Source organism: Ochotona princeps, chromosome 6 (genome assembly GCF_030435755.1).
Source record: "Ochotona princeps isolate mOchPri1 chromosome 6, mOchPri1.hap1, whole genome shotgun sequence".
In the NCBI taxonomy this organism is placed as follows: domain Eukaryota; kingdom Metazoa; phylum Chordata; class Mammalia; order Lagomorpha; family Ochotonidae; genus Ochotona; species Ochotona princeps.
The window spans coordinates 22856633-22872463 of NC_080837.1; positions in this window are offsets into that span (position 1 = coordinate 22856633).

Consider the following 15831-nt stretch of genomic DNA (forward strand, 5'->3'; position numbering starts at 1 on the left):
TACAGCTTGAGCATTCCTACTCTGAAAATACCAAATCTGAAGTGCTCACAAAGTATAGAATTTTCTGAGTTCCAATGTTGTAGGAATGTTTACTGTTTTTTATTCAAAGTAGTTCCCTTGGTGAGATAAGAATGTAAAACAAGAGAGTAGGTAAGTGCAAAAAGCGACTATGACTTATTTAAAGGGAGTGAATGTGGGAGAAAGCAAGAGATAAGGATACGCAGAATGTTCCCAAATATAGCAGTCCCTTTTATGGGGCCAGGAGCTGTGCTGTAATAGAATCTACAAATAAGATGGAATTTGGCAAGGTTTAATGTGTATGAAATTGTCTGGGTGCTATGTGGTATCCCCACATGGCCTTCAACTTACATCCTTTAGCTTACATTCATCATGACACCTCCTCCTTCCCAGTCCCTAGAAAGATGCAGGTGCATCATGGGAAAGTGGGCATACTGAATAGGCATGCAAAGGGGTGGAGTTGAACTGCATGCTTTTGAGGCATGCATGATGGGAAATATCTCCTAGCTCCTGCCGTCCCAATTCTCTGCTTATTCTGTGTATCAACAATATGATGCCACAGGTGTGCAATTTCTTTTTTATTCTCTTTATTTATTATTATTACTATCATTTATGATACAGTTCCATAGATCCTGGGATTTCCCTTATCCCAGCCCCAATTACCCCACCCACCCACCTAGTTCCTCTATATGATTACTAAAGTATAGTTCTTTTTTTTTCAAGATTTATTTTTATTTTATTACAAAATCAGATAAAGAGAGGGAGGAGGAGAGACAGAGAGGAAGATCTTCCGTCCGATGATTCACTCCCCAAGTGAGTGCAACGCCGGTGCTGTGCCAATTAGAAGCGGGAACCAGGAACCTCTTCCGGGTCTCCCACACTGGTACAGGGTCCCAAACCTTTGGGCATTCCTTGACTGCTTTCCCAGGCCACAAGCAGGGAGCTGGATGGGAAGTGGAGCTGCCGGGATTAGAACCGGCACCCATATGGGATCCCAGGGCATTCAAGGCGAGGACTTTACCCACTAGGCTACCAGGCCACTGGGCCCTAAAGCATAGTTCTTCATATGCAGCCATATGTCCATCATTGCAGGCATGGACAATGGCAGAGAGTCCAGCATCCTATTGTCAAGATAGAGTAAACAGTTCCATTTAAGTCCATCTTTGTCTGGAAGTATAGATGCATACCACATTGTATTCTTACATCTGGATATGTTAGTCTCCATTGCACAGCTACTATACATCCCCTTAAATGAAAAGCCACAATACAATATCAACAATAGGAAGAAAAATCAAAATTTACAATGGCATGAAGTTAAATAACATGTTACCAGATATGACAGTCTTCATTACACAGCTATTATAGATCCTGTTAAAAGCCACAAAACAAAATCAACAGGAGGAAGAAAAACAAATTAACAACACCATGAAGTTAAATAACATGCTACTGAATGATTAATGTGTCGCTGAAGAAATGAAAAAGAAAATCAAGAACCTTCTTGAAGAAAGTGATGCTACTGTATGATCTATGAGTCATTGAAGAATTTAGTCAGATGAAACTGTTTTGAAGAGATGAAACTAACAAAAACAAAAACATCAAAATCCATGAGATATAGCTTCCACTGATTTTTGTTGGTGAAATGTGTCTCTTCTAGACAACAAATAGATGGGTTCTGTTTTTTTAATCCAGTCTACTAACCTGTGATGTTTGATTGAGCTTAAGCCACTTACATTCAGGGTTAATATGTATGAGTGGTACTTTGTTCCTGTCATTTTAGGAATGGGTTGATCATTGATTCAGTCTTCTGTTGTCATTTTACTGGGATGTTCTTCACATTTGCCTTTGGTTTTGCTTGGTGCTATTCCTCTTCTCTGTCACGAGAACATCTTGAAGTATCATTTGTAGGGCAAATTTGGTAGATGCATCTTCTTTTCACTTTTCTTGACTGTGGAAGAATTTTATCTCATTTTCAAAGAAAAAAGAAAGCTTTGCTGGATATGTTATCCTGGGCTGACAATTTTTTTCTTTTAGAATCTGAAATATGTCACTCCATTCTCTTCTTGACTGTAGAGTTTCCTGTGAGAGGTCTCCTGTGAATTTAATTGGCATTCCTTTATATGTCAATTGACTTTTTTCACGTGCACATTTAAGGATCTTTTCCTTATGTTCGATTGAAGAGAGCTTGATGATCATGTGTCTTGGTGAAGATCACTTTTGATTAAGCCTGTTGGGAGTTCTGTGCCCTTCCTGGATCTTGTTTCCCAATTCTTTCTCTAGATTAGGGAAAATTTCCCTTATTATTTCATTAAATGTATCTGTAAAACCAGTTTCTCTTTCTGCACTTTCTGGGACTCCCATAACTCTTATGTTAGGCCTCTGACTAGTGTCTTTCAATTCTTGAATGCTTTTTTTGGCCTGATCCAGCTCTGCTTCCAGCTTTTTGTTTGCTTCCCCCTGATGACAGGAAATACCTTCCAATTCTGAGATTCTTTGTTCTGCTTGCTTCATTCTATTTTGGAGACTCTCCACTGTACTTTTAATTTGCTCTACTGTGTTCTTCATTTCTGATACATCAGCTTTCATTTCCTGTTTGACATATTCCTTAAATTCCTTGAATGCCTGCTTTACATGCTTCTCATTGTTGATAAGAAGCTTTATAACAAGTGTTTTGAATTCTGTATCCTCCATTTTCTCAATGTCTTCCTCAGTTGGCAAAGGGTTTTGTTCCTTTGCAGGAGAGTCTTCAGTAATATTCATTGTGCCTGTGTTTCTTCTTTTGCTCTTGGTCATTGTACTTCTGGTTATCAGATTCTTTTCTCCTTGAGGTTTCCAAGCTGTGTCACTCACAAGTCTACAGTTCGATTTTACTTATTGCAGTTGGTACATGGCTCTTTATTTGCAGTCAGTTGTGCCACTCCTTCCTGGGTTCTTAGGCTAGATTTCTACCATGGTCTCCATAGCCCCAGCTCCTGGCTCATCAGTCTCCACCTCCTGTGATATCGTGCTGAGGCTGCACCGTTGTCTGTACAACCTTTCTCCCACTTCCAGATGCAGCAGGTCCCAAGATTAGGGAGACACCAGGAGTCCTATATAGCTACGTTGTTGGTAGTGCTGATCTTGCCAGAACCTGTTGGCCGTTATGTCTGAGGGCCACATGGGCCTATTTTGATCTGTACAATGCCATAGTCAATATTATTTTCCTATGGAATCAATGTAATCCACTGAGCTCAATGAATTCTTGCCGAGCTCAGCACATGCGCAGTTCATTGTTGTCCCCTGCAGTCCTAAAGCTTTTGCCACAGTGTACAAAATGTTGCCTGACATGCCACTACTAGAGTTCTTGATTTGCTGGCCATCAGGTCTGAGGGCTACCCAGACCTGTCTTGGGTGGAACCTGTAGAATGTCACGTTGCTGCAATTCACTGAGTCAGAAATGAGTTCACTTCTAGCTCGGCCTATGCTCAGTCCTTTCCCTTGCCTTTGCCTCCTTAGGGAAAATGGCTCCCAGTTGGGCTCTAGGGTGCTGAGTGGGCTGTGAAATCTACCCTGTTCTCACACTTTTCATCTGGGATCTGCTGCTCTGTCTCTGCTCCTGGTCAAGTCAAATGGATCAGCAGGACGGACAGTTCTTTGTTTGGCTTCACCTCCCAAGCTCCCAGTGAAAGTCCCTTCCCACCTGGTTGCAGCTCGAGCTCCGGCTGCTGGTAGAGTTCAGATGGCTGTTAGCTGAATGCTGCTGGAGTATCAGTCACTGCAACACCACACCGTTGTCTTTGCTGTTTTCCTGTGTCTGTCTGTGTCCAGGTACCCCTCTGCTGCTGTCTTGTCGTCTCCTATTTCCTGGAATGTTTCCTCTCTGCTTCATCCTGATTAAATGTTTCTCTGTCTGTTTAAATGTGTCCTTACCCTATTCTGCCAACCTGATTTTTTTTCAGGACCCCCAATTCTTTATGGATGAACTAAATGACTGTTGTCATCACTCAGAAATATATTTTGAACTTACTGATGCATATATTGTTAAATAAAGGATATGTTTTGCTTTTATATTTTAATTCCATTTTTTTTGTGAACTGTTTGAAGCATGCAAATGGTATAGTTAATTTAATGATCCTGTGATCCTTGTGAATACCAGCTGACTGAGTTGTGGACACATTTTACAAAAAGTTGCTGTACTGTTAGGTACAATCAGGGCTTTCTTAACATGAAGGAAATGCCTGCCAAAGACACAAAGGGGTATAACTGTGTTCCCATTGACATAGAACTTTTGAGGAATAGGCTAAATTTGAACACTCAAGTGAAGTAAAAACTTATTTGTGATTCTGCTAGATCAGAACCAGAGTACGTGTTGAAATAAAAACTTCTCATACTCAAAATGAAAAATAACATGAATCAATTGTCAAAGATTTTAATCATAATAGACATTATTATTTAAATTGGCTATAAAACTTTAAGAAAAATTTAAAAACATTTGCCTGATATTGATGGATTTAGGGTTTCTGGTTAAATGAAACTGGCCAGAATAATCCTTTGAATTCATGCCAAGGAGACTGAGCTGACCCAAGAGTTGGTAAATTTACCTGCTTTGGACAAAATTCGTTTTGCAATTAATGCATTTTTTCTTCAAAGTCAAATAAATTCTTATGAAAAGGATTTATTTCCCAATATGGGTAGAAATATTCAAAGAAAGCTATTTTATATTGTGCTCAATTACTGAGGAATTTTAAGAGAATATAGAGCACCTTGATTATGTGAATCTACTTTATTAACAGTAAATCATGAAACCTAAACATAATATACAGTATTTCTGCCAAAAATCTGGTGTTGAAATTGAGACTTGGTATAAGAGTAACATACAGGGCTAGCGCCATTGGCTCAACTGGCTAATCCTCTACCTGCAAGTGCCAGCACCAGTTGTCCCGGCTGCTCCAATTCTCATCCAGCTAGTTGCTTATGGCCTCAGGAAAGTAGTGGAGGATGGCATAAACCTTTGGGATCCTGCATCGAAGTGGGAGACCCTGAAGAGGCTCCTGGTTCGTGGTTCCTCACTTCAGATGGGCTCAGTTCTGGCTGTGAGCCCATTTGGGAAGTGAACCAGCAGATGGAAGATCTTTCTGTCTCTCCTCTCCATAAATCTGTCTTCCCCATAAACATAAATAAAAAATGTTTTAAAACAAGGAATAAAATACTTATTGGATTTTGAAGACTTTGTATGAAAAAGGATGACAGAACATCTTACTAATGTATATCTTACTAATGTACTAATTTTATGTTGACATAATAACTTGAGTGCAATAAAAATATCAGTGAAAGTGACATCTCATTTTGATATATCCCATTTCTTTTTATGTTTGAATGTGCATACTAACCATTTAAAATTATAAACATGGCTCTCATGATCCTTTTCTTTGAATTCTTCTAAGATATGTGTGCATGAAACTTCTGGAAAGTAAAGATCATGTTTGTTCTTTAATTTTTTTCTCCTCTGATGAATCCTTGGTGTTAGACATCAGTATGGCATCCAGAAGCTACTTAATAAATGTTTTATAAATAACTGAAAAAATTTGAGATGCTTAATATTTTTAGGAGGACACCATGGATGTTTCTCTGTCATAAATATCTTAGCATAAGTTGATGTGTCAGTGTGTGCACATACATTTAATCTATTACCTTAGAATAAATTCCTATGGGCCCAGCACGGTAGCTGAGTGGCTAAAGTCCTTGCCTTGAATGCGCTGGGACCCCATGTGGATGCCGGTTCTAACCCGGGTGACCCCACCTCCCATCCAGCTCTCTGCTTGTGGCCTGGGAAAGCAGTTGATGACAGCCCAAAGCCTTGGGACCCCTGTACCCACGTGGGATACCTGAAGGAGGGTTCTGACTCCTGGCTTTGGATCAGCTCAGCTCCAGCAGTTGTGGCCACTTGGGGGAAGGGGTGAATTAGCAGGTGAAAGATCTTTCTCTCTGTATATCTGACTTTCCAATAAAAACAAGTAAATCTTTTTAAAAATCCCTGTTTCATTGGCTAAAAGAATATGGGCAATCTGATTGCCATTAAACATTGCCAAGTCAATCCCAGAAAAGATTGAGCCAATTTACAATGTCATCAGCATTGTCAATTGGTTCAGGATATCAGTCTGCCAATGCCAACATTTAAAGGAGCATGGAGTGGTTAGCAGTATGGCATGCAGCAAGTATCTTAACTTTCTGAGACTCATGTTCTTGAAATTATAAAATGGAGATAATGATATAAGGCTGAAAACAGAGGGAGCAAACTCACAGGCGAATATGTAGCCCTTGCCTGTGCAGAGTCAACTTTAAATGTGCAATTCCAGTTAAAAGTGTTGGAGAACCATAGTGCATTCCTGAAGTAGTCAAGGACATGACTGATGCTGGAGCATAAATGATGGGTGGTAGGAAGTGGCTCGTCTGGGGAGGTGGGAAGAGGAAGTCAGAGTTACATAGTGAACACCCACAGCTGCTCACATTGGACATGCTAGAGAAAGGGAAATTTATTTGAGAAGAAGAGGGAGCTCCCATCTGCTGAGTCCCTTCCTGAATGTCTGCAATGGAGAGAGCTGGGCCAGGAAACATAATCCAGGTCCTCCTTTCAGGTAGCAGGACTCAAAACTTCTTGAATTATCACTGCTACCTCTCAGGGTCTGCATTGGTGGAGAGCTGACGTCACAGCCAGAGCCCAGGAATTGAACTCCGGTGTGGGATGTGGGCATCTCCACAGCTAGGCTAAACCAGTGTCTGCTCCTATCCTCACGAGTTTGTAATTTGATTCCATAACTATAAATGGTTATTTATTTAATACTTACTTACTTAAAATAATTATAGGAGTTGATATCTCTCATATACCAAAGAACTCAATCCTGGGAATATTTTGTTTCCGTGACCATTTTTACATTTTCTACAATATAAGCAAAACAGTCCTGAACAGAAGTTCTTTAGATGATGATCTGATAGCTTCCACAATGAAGTAAGGGGAAGGTATCGATCTATAACCAAGTTAGGGGAACACTAGAAGACAGCTTGTCAGCTGCTCCAAATGCAAGTATTATTTCTGGACACAAAATATCTGTGTCCAGATTGACACTGTTCAGTATGGTACCCTCCAGTCACAGGTAGTTACTGAGAACTTGACATTTAACTCATGTGAACAGCAACAACAAAAAGAGTTGAACTTATCAACAATAGCATATTAAAAAGTTGAAATGATAACATTTTGGATGTATTAGATTAAATAAGACATATCATAAAAATTAATATTTGTTTTACTTTCTTTTTCAAATCTGGCTACTAGAAAATTAGTATTACCCTGTGTGGTTCTCATTATATTTCTGTTAAGCAGAATTGGGCCAGATTCCTTCAAATGCTTTTAGTTCCTCCTGGTTGCTGTCTTCTAAGAGCAATGAATATGCATTGGCAGCTGGGAATGGCTCTACGCTTGGAATTCACAGGTATGTGGCAAAGTTACAGGTGTTTGCTACAGAAAGAGCCTGCTAAGCTAAAACTAGACTCAGCCCCAAACCTCACCTTCATTAAAACAAGCAGAATTTCCTTCATGTTTTTGTTAAAATGGACCATTAAAGAGGTCAGAAGTCTGACACTGCGGTTTCTTGCAGAAAATGCCAGGAGGAGCTAGCAGGGGCTGGCAGGGACAGAGTTCAGACTGACAGGTCAGTTAAGGGAAAGGGGCAACTGGGCAGGGCATTCACACCCCTGTGTGTTCTTCAGAGGTTGTGGGTCAGGTTAACAAGTGCTGTTGTTGGAGGTGGCCTGGGTCCAGCAGGGGTCAGTCAGCACTTGGACCCCACCACCGTGCTGTGGGTCAGGGGCAACCCAGAAGAAATGCGGCCTGGACATCAACAAGGAGGCAGAACTGCAGGGCCCTAACTAGGACTGGCCTGCAACTCTGCTGCCCTGGGCAGATCCTCTTACAGGTGCACTGCCCTGTTGCCATGGAAATACATGTGCTCAGTATCGATGATGTGAATTGGTGGGTAAATTTACAAGCCCAGGTGACCTTGGACTGCATATTGTATGTGTCAGTGAAGAAACAGAACCAATATACTGATCAGAGTTCCAACACGAGTCCCCGTGTCTTAGCTTAGGCAGATTTTTTTGTCTTAGTGCATCTTCCTCAGCTATTCCATGGAGGAGTCCCTCACAGCACTCCAGACTCTTCCTGAAGTCCCGCCCAGGTATTCCCTCCACAGCAGCCACTCCCTCAGCTTCTGCCTCTCACTGATTGTGTTTCCCATTGCTACCTGACTCACACCACTAGCTGGCTGTTGGCCTGTTAGAACAGCAGCTTCGTTGTTGAATGCCCTGTGGTACTCACTGGGATCTAATGAGTAATTTGTGTTTTTCAGATTGGATGAAACATTTTTGTTTTCAAAAGAAATAGAATGGCAAATGAGAAATTTTGAAGAGATACAGATACTTTTCGTGAGTATTCTGGTCTACTTTTCAGCCAGATCTTAAAAAAAAATAGACATTTATTTTAGTTTTATTTGAAAGACAGAGTTACAGAAAGGAGAGGAGAGGAGAGAGAGAGAGATTTTCCATCTGCTGATTCACTCCCCAAATGGTCACAATGGCCAGAGCTGAGCCAATTAGGAGCCAGGAGCCTCCTCTGAGTCTCTCAGATGTGTGTAGCGGCTCAAGGACTTGAGCCATCTTCCACTGCTTTCCCAGGCCATAATTAGGGAGCTGAGTTGAAAACGGAGCAGCGAAGACTTGAACCTACTAGGCTACTGCGCCATGGTTCTGGGCTCAGTCAGATCTTTCACCAGGATTGCTAGCAGCAAGCACACAGGCTCTACACACTTGCCTTTTTTCTCTAGGGAAGATGGACAGGCTTTATTGTTGTTATGATGCGATGGTAAATGGACAGGAAGAGTTCAGTAGGAACCTTGAGACTTGTCTTACCCAACCACACACTCAGTTTTTAGAGGGTAAAACATGGCAACTGGGCCTGGTCTGGTAGTCTAGTGGCTGAAGCCCTTGCCTTGCACATGCTAGGATCCCATACGGGCACCAGTTTGTGTCCCAGTGGCCCCGCTTTCCATCCAGCTCCCTGCTTGTGGCCTGGGAAAGCACAGGAGGAAGGCCCAAGGCCTTGGGAACCTGTACCCATGTATGAGACCTGAAGGAGGTTCTGAGCTCCTGGCTTCAGATCAGTTCAAGTCTGGCCTTTACAGCCACATGTGGAGTGAATCATTGATGGAAGATCTTCCTCTCTGTCTCTCCTCCTCTCTGTATATTTGACTTTGCAATAAAAATAAACTAAATAAATCTTAAAAAAAAAAAAAAAAGCTACTGGCTTTGGCTTGTCCCTGTAAGTCACGAACAGACACAAGCTGCAGTTAGCAAAGAAGGGAAAACACTTGTTCTGCATCAGTTGCAAGAGCCAAACTAGCTACATGTAGCAGCTGGTGCCTGGCAGGCATCGTCTCTGCTGCCTGGGTCCAGCCGCAGAGGAGGCTTCCGGGAAGCAAGGAGAGTCATCCATCTTTCTCAGTACAGGATAGTGGCACAGGAGATGGGAGAGAAGATTCCTGGGTTGAGTCTAGGAGGTTTGAATGTAAAAACCCCAGGGCCCCCCCTTTTTTTTCCCACTGATTGAGTCCATGAATATGAGTCTCCCAAGCTATCAGATTGTTTAATTGGAATGTCACGAGAAGAAGAGAAATGAAGCCATTGAGTGGTCAGATGGAACACAATAAACTCTTCTAAGTTAGTCACCTGGCTCTTGCCTAAGCCAAGGAGTGGTGTGCGCATCATCTTTGGTTTGCCCCCTTCTTACAGAGTGACAGATCACTCCTGGGAGAGAGGACCCTGATTCCCCAGGACTCAACAGGCCGGGACAAGGCGGCCTACCAAGCACAGAGCCCATCAGAGAGGAACCAGGGCAAAGCTAACATTGCAGCCAGGTCACTCTCTTACCCCTGTTCCTGGAGTAGAGTCAGGCCATTCACTCAAGAGCTACAGTTCAATCCCTGTAATACCACAGAGTGGGGGTGGGCAGGAGGGGACTGAACATGGTGCTCACAGGCTGAGACCCAAGTTCTAAGCCCCAACTCTGCCTCTAACTCATTTGGTGGCCTTGGTCAAGTTGCCTGCAGCTTGAATTGATTTTTCACGTAGAATAAGATTGAGACAAATGATTTCCAAGGTTTTTGCACCTGCTGCTGGTGGAGGGGCTGGGTTGCATGCTATTTCTCTTTTGGTTGTCTCTCTGAAAGGAAACTGAACATTTGGCCTTGGGCTTGGGACTTGAGATGGAGAATCACCCTTGAGATATGACAGCTCAGTGAGACTGTCTGTCCCATCTCTGACACAGGGTTTGGGGATGTCCCTTTCCCCTGTGGGAGCACAGCTGCCTCACAGAGGAGGGCAGAAGGCCCGGTGGTAGAACAGCAGCTATTGTCAGCTGCTCTCCCTGCCTCCCACCGCCCACTGGCCTTCCTGAGTCATACTTTGTCATCTGAGTACTGGAGCAGGCCCCGCACAATTTCTTGAGTTTTTCAACACCCGGGATAGAATAAGACAGCAGAGGCCCATTTTTAGACAACAGTGAAAAGTGAAGTCACCAAGAGGTGCAATAGAAGATGCCAGTTAGGGACACAGATGGGAGGCCAGCACTTGCTCAGGGAGGGCACTGTCCTGCCACTGAGCCAGTCCCTGGAAGGCTCGGTGCCTTTCCACACGCAGCCTATGCATCTGCGAAGGAGAGCTGGGCAGGAAAGCCACGCCCCTTTCTGCCCTTTTCCACTTCCGGAATGAGCTCCGCCAGTGCAGCGATGAGCCAGTAAACAGGTCTAGGAACCACAACATCTTGAGGAGTTAGAAGCAGACACAGAAGTCTGTCACCCGTGGCTTGCCCAGCGTTTGTTGTTTTATTTTAGGAGCAGGATGAGTAGGGGGTGAAGTATTTGCAGTCCGCATGCTCAGCCCCCCTTCCCCCCGCCCCGCCTCCCAGGCTGGATTAATTCATCCTGAAAACACGTCTACTTTCACACTTCTGCAGTTCATTGCTGGATTTGAAAAGAACACATTCCAGCAGAGCTGAGCATGGGGGGAAATTGCCGATATTTTAAAGACGAAAAAGCACCGTTTCAGTAAAAATGCAATATGTAAAATGCAAAAGGAAAATCCCTGTTCTATTCCTTTCATGAGCTGCAGAATCCTGGCCAAGTGTTATTTAAATTCAGCCCTCTGTTCTCATCTGGAGAGTGGAGAAAACAGTATTTCTGCCTCGGAAGATCTTTGGTGGGACGGGGCGGGGGGTGGCGGGGGTGAGGTGGGGAGGATAGTGAATTAAATAAGATAATAAAGGTCAAGGTTTGTTCAACATTGTAGGATCAAGAAGCCTGGCAAGGGCAGCTAAGCAGAAAACGAAAGCAGGTAGGACCCTATCTAGGGAGACTGGGCTATTTGAAAGTCTGAGTGCTCCTTCTACTTTCTCCTGATCTCCTGAAAGGACAAGTGAGTCCTCGGGGCAAATGCCTTGAAGCAGGTCCTTAGGCTGACTGTGAAGGAACTCATGTTTCCCCAGGGCATTTGCTTGGCTTTGACTAATCTCCTCTTTTTTTTCTTTTCTTTTTTTTTTTTTTTTTTTTGATGTATTTTCTTTTTTAAGAGAAAATCATTTTTTATTATATTTTTGACAATCTTTACATAGTTAATTAGGGTAAAGAGGTTCAAGGGCTATAGGAAAGTGGGTAAAACTATTATTTCCATATTGTTTCCTTCATGTAAAAAGGGATATTGAGGGAGAAGCCCCACCCACTCTCCCACCCACCCCAGGTCCCGGATGTGGGGCATGCTCTGAGATACTTGCTCAAGTGGTTTTGATAGTTCAACAGTTATGAATCACTGCCAATCTAGTCAATCTAAGCACGATGAAGTTGTTGAAGAATCCACTGATTGACATAGTCCAGCATAGAGTCTCCATTTGTCCAGTATTTTGCTGCCAACATATAGCTGAGGTGGTTGATTGACTTGTTCTATCTTCTGTCTTTTTTTGGTTAGGGTTCTGAGTCCGGCAGTTCGATTGGGGAGATCCCCAAAGAAACTTTGAGGTATTCCCAGACCAGATTCTTGTATGTTCTAGCAAGCACAGGGCCCGGCCGATCAGCTGGTGGTTGCAATGGCTGGGTTGGTTCTGTTTTCAGTCTCGACTTCCACTGGAACCAAGGGGTGTTGCAGTCCAGCCTGGTTCTGCCCAGAACCACTCGGCCCTCACATCAACCAGTGGGAGCTGTAGCCTAGTCGGGGCGACCCGCAATAACCCCCACCAGGCCCACCCCTGTGCCAGTATGTGTAGCAGACTAGTCCAGTCTGTCCCACATCCCATTTGACTCTCGTACATGTCAATGGGTATTGAAGCTTAGTTCTATCTAACCAGCTCAACTATCCAGCCCTCACAGATGTTGAGTGCCCCTGTGTCTAGCCACCCCAGCCCCTGTCCTAGTTTTCGTGCCCTCCAGCATAGTAGTGGTAACCCAAGAGGGAGAAGCACACTATTTGCCGCCCAGGCCACTCCCACTCCCAAATTATGCACTCTCCAGGTGGTTCTGTGGTTTGACTTGACAGAATTAGCCCCCGTGCCAGCTTCTGCCAGCTGATGCTGGGGCTAAGCCCAAACAACCCTCACCCACTCTAATTTTGTTTGCACCAGTAGGAATAATCCGCCCAGCCTGACTTTTCCCTGATCTAGTCCACATGAGGCGCACAGGTGTTGTAGCACTGCTTAGTCTGGTCTGCCCCCATCTCCTCTTTTTTTGATCTCATCTAAGACCCATATCAGGAGGGAGGGCAGCTCAGAAAAAGTAAGAGAATCCAGTGAGAAGGGAGCACCAACTTCTTCCTTTATTTGTCCATTCACTCAATCACTCACTCATTCATCTAGCACAGACTTTGTGCCCAGGTATGCCTGGCAGTGCCCCTAGGGATGGCAGGTTCAGACATGGTGGAGTATGGCTTTTCTTTTTTTAATTAGCATCTGTAAGAAAGGGGTCAGCTCTGTGTGTGTGTGTGTGTGTGTGTGTGGTGGGGAAGTTTCTCTACTTCCTTTCTCCACTTCTACCCTTCTCCCCCTGCCTTGTCACTCTCCCTACTCCCCCTGCTCCCAGCCTTCCCCATCAGGACATTGGTGATTTTTAATTTGAATGTAGCACACAGAAGCCAACAGGTTTGTGATTCTGTGAACAGAGAGTGGTCCAAACAGGTGATGAGTTTAGTCTACAAGTAGGGCTTCCGGCAGGGTCCAGTAGCCAAAGGTTCTCAGTGCTGGCTAGTTCCAGAAGTCTAGGTTGAATGGTAGCATCAAGTTACAGGCATCTGTCTCTGCCCAGATTCCAGCCCTGGCAAGCAAAGTGGGACATGCTCCAGTTTCTAGTCATGAAGATTTGGAGCAAGAAAAGGACTCAATTTTCAAGCAGGCATGGATCTGGTGACTCCAGCTCTGGGGACTGACAGAGAAGAGGAACTAAGCTGGGGCCAGCATACCTAGAGGAAAGTGAATATGATGATATGGGCCTAAAGTGGAAGCAACTAAAAGGAGGACTATGACCCCTTTAAGAATTTTGCTGCCAGTTGTAGGGAAGGAGCTTCTCCTATAGCGACTGATGCATGGTCTGTATCATCATCAAGCAATATTTGTCTGTTTACAGATGTCTGTCAATCATCTGGTCCTTGTCACCATCCCAGACATGAGAAAGGTCAATCACATTTTCTTTATTTCGTAGATGAAGACCCCAAGTCACAGCTGACCGATAATTTGTTCTTTTTTTTTTTTTTTAAAGATTTATTCATTTTATTACAGCCAGATATACACAGAGGAGGAGAGACAGAGAGGAAGATCTTCCGTCCGATGATTCACTCCCCAAGTGAGCCGCAACGGGCCGATGCGCGCCGATCTGAAGCCGGGAACTGGAACCTCTTCCGGGTCTTCCACGCGGGTGCAGGGTCCCAAGGCATTGGGCCGTCCTGGACTGCTTTCCCAGGCCACAAGCAGGGAGCTGGATGGGAAGTGGAGCAGCCGGGATTAGAACCGGTGCCCATATGGGATCCCGGGGCATTAAAGGCGAGGACCTTAGCTGCTAGGCCATGCCACCGGGCCCGAGAATTTGTTCTTGAAGGTAGCTATTGGACAGGAGCCAGGGGAGGCATCCAGGGTCAGGGTCAGGCTCATGCTGCATAATGCCAGGCCTTGGCTCTTTTCTAAAACATTTTTAGTTTTCATCTATATATTTATTTATTTTTAAATTTTGCAAGAGGAAGATAGTCAGTAGGGTGGATTTCCAGCCCCCTCTCAGCCCTGTCCATTGCTGGCATGTGTAACTTAGGGCAAGTTGCTGAGTCTCCAAGAGCCCCGATTTCTTCAGTTATAAAATGAGATTGTAAAGCTGACCTCCTCTGCTCTTGTAGTCTAGGAATTCCTTAAGAATCAGCTCTAGCTTCTCTGTTCTAAAAACAGCCTGCGCACCTGCCTTGCAATCTCTCTTGCTACTGGAGAACTCCTTGACTAGTTGGGAAGACTCTTATTAGCTCCAAGCCTGTATTTCCAGCTGCCAACTCTGCTTTTACACTTGGATTTCACAGACACCTCAAACTCGGTAAGACCAACACGGAATTTCATTCTTTCCCCTTTCTTCAAAGAGTGTCTTTAGAATTCACCAGTTCAAGTTCAGTAAACAGCCCCATCAACCACTCTCGTATTAATGTCGAAATCATTTCACACTTCATCAATCGCTAGATTCTATGGATTCTAACTGCTGAATAATGCTTCGGTAATCTCATAACTCTGTATTTCATGCTTTTTAAAAAAAAATCTGGAAGCCAGAGCTAACTAGATACTACATTTGCTGGTTCATCCCTCAAATCTCCAATATTGGTGATAGATAGATAGATAGATACTAGTTTGATAGTATATATGTAGGTTTTTCACCTGCCCATCCACTCTCCAATGCCCTGCTGCCTCTTTGGTTACACATCAGTAGAAACCTGGGATCAGAAAGGAAGCTTGGCCTCTAACTCTGGCACAGTAACTTGGAACACAGCAACCCAAGCTCTATTTCCCAACCACCACACTAGATGCCCACTCCTGTGTGTGTGTGTGTGTGTGTGTGTGTGTTTCAATGTATATATTGAGCTTTATCCTGCAGCCTTGTTGAACTCACTAGATCTAGGAGCATTTGTATTCATAAGTGCTCTTGTTGACTTTTAACATAGGCAATTGACAGGGTGTCTTTCCCACCTTCCCACACTCCCTCCAGTACCAATCCCCTTGCAATAAAGACAATCCTGACATAATGATCTTTGTTTGGAGGTTGATGTAAATCACCTATTGTGCTACGACTCCAGCCTGGAAGTTCCGGGGACACTCTCTTGGTGGAAAGGGAGTTCATTCTCCTAGTAGGATCTCTATTTGCCCTGAGTGCCCAGTCTACCGTGTGTGACAACCACAGTGACGTCCCTACTACTGTGCTGGTCATCTTGGCCTCTTGCTGCAGGCAGCAAGTGCCATTGGCAAAGGGCTGTGTTTCACTGTACAACCTGTCCTCCAGATTTGGCATAGGAGGGGGCTCCAGGTGTGTGTGAAACATGCACGCTATCTGTTAATTCCATTGCTCCTGAATGTTTGCATGACCTAGGTCCAAATTTGCATCACCTCATCTGTGAGTCATTCCTGACCATTATGAGGTCTCTTCATGTAAATTTAATTTGGAAATCATCTCATGCACAGATGTCGGCTTGTTCTTTAAACATCAATCTTTGTATATTGCCTGCTTTACAATC